The 1,750-nt window shown below is 43.0% G+C and overlaps 1 non-coding gene across 1 annotated transcript; it reads right to left on the bottom strand.

Moving 5' to 3' along the window:
- Positions 1 to 1,343: 1,343 nt before the first annotated feature.
- trnag-ucc (transfer RNA glycine (anticodon UCC)) lies at positions 1,344 to 1,415 on the bottom strand. Its single transcript has one exon. It is a non-coding gene; the product is annotated as a tRNA-Gly (tRNA).
- Positions 1,416 to 1,750: the final 335 nt, after the last annotated feature.

The following is a 1,750-nucleotide window of genomic DNA, read 5'->3' on the forward strand; positions in this document are numbered from 1 at the left end:
GGACATGGCAGGGAACTTGCAGTTAGAACTAAGGAGTCTAATAAGACTTGGTGGTACGCAGAACTGAAGTGCCAAGTGACAGGCTATTACTTTCATTGCACATCGCATTGTCTTCTCGCAGGGAGCGAATTGGGGAAATGTTGGATTCACGGCATCATGTAGAAAGACTGAATGGTTTAGTTACAGAAAAAGATAAAAAAGATAGTGACCTTTCTTACTAGCTGAACTAACCTGCATAAAATTAAGAAGATACAGACATTTTCATGCAATTATTTCAAGTTACAGTCTGCTGCTCAGACACAGTTTGGCGCACAGATGCAACTATCATCAACTCAATTATAAACATATATCTAGACAGACAGAGAGACAGACATGGACTACATATCGTGCACATAGTATGAAATCATGCTGGTATATGTAGGCTTGTAGATGATTGTTAAGAGGCCTATTTGGAAACATACGAAATGAGATATTACCATAATGAAGTCATGATACATGAAGGAAATGTTTTTCATGTTGGCAAAAGTACCCTGTCAAAATGAAAATGAATGAGAGAATACTAAAACAAAGGGCTCGTCCGGGATTTGAACCCTTTGAATCATACCCCTAGACCAACGAGCCACATAGCACAGGTTTCTGTGAAAACTAGTTAACATCGGTGCCACGTAGAGAGTTGTGCGCTCCTCTATTTGAACACTTCCTTCTTCAAACATTGCATGAGTGTCTGACTGCCGCCATCTAGCGGTGCTGACTGACCGATGGCTCGGGTATCTTGGATGTTGTTAAATGACATAACTGTCCGCCCAAGACACTGATGACCAAGGGTCATAGTTTTCCCCTGTAATAATAACAACAATAGTAATTGGAGTGAATGGAAGTGGCATTTCTATTTCTCCTTACTTTAGCCGTCATCGTCGCCAACATTGTTGTTGGTGAGCATGGAGAGGAGTGTATTAGCTTTTAAAGTATATTCAAGCAATGAACACGTCAAATAAATGTAATACCGAATACTTTTGCACGCAAGTGCACATGTATGTTACAGCGCTTCTGGGAGCACGGCCCACGTGAAGCAAGAGGGCGCAGTAAAGGTCTGCGAGTCAAGTGTGATGTGGGTATCCTGCAGCAGGGAGAGGAACCTTTGTTTTTCTACAGACGAAGCTGGTGCTGTGGGATACTAGTGTAAGGCCATTTATTCGTCATCTGTTCATGCGCAACGGTTCACCAGAAGTGTGTTAGTGAAAACAGCGGTAAGTGCAGGCTTAGTAGGGTCGCAATAGCTTGAATGGTGTCGAACTCCCCCGAAGCATCACAAATGTGATGGCGGAAGCCTAGAAAGAAAACGTTGCGTTGGCCGGGAATCGAACCCGGGTCAACTGCTTGGAAGGCAGCTATGCTCACCACTATACCACCAACGCCCAAAAAGTCTCTCATTCCATGACTTTTGATGCATTTCAGATCATTCATCTGACTAGATACATGCGAATAATCACAGCCTACAGTGTAAAGCTTCTGATTACAGACAGGGCGTGTTAAGTGTGCTAAGTAACTTGCTAAATTCACTAACAAACAGTCGCTGCTCTTACTACAAAACAGGTGCAAGATATATCATTCTTAGCTAAACAAACCACGTAAACAATCAATGTAACTCTTAACTAAACTAGGAAACGCGAGAGAAAAAGGCGATACTTAGCTGCGGCGACTTGAGCGACTTCTCAGCTGGCTTGCCCGAGTGTCCAGATGCATATGTGGA

This window comes from Amia ocellicauda, unplaced genomic scaffold, assembly GCF_036373705.1.
Source record: "Amia ocellicauda isolate fAmiCal2 unplaced genomic scaffold, fAmiCal2.hap1 HAP1_SCAFFOLD_151, whole genome shotgun sequence".
Lineage (NCBI taxonomy): Eukaryota > Metazoa > Chordata > Actinopteri > Amiiformes > Amiidae > Amia > Amia ocellicauda.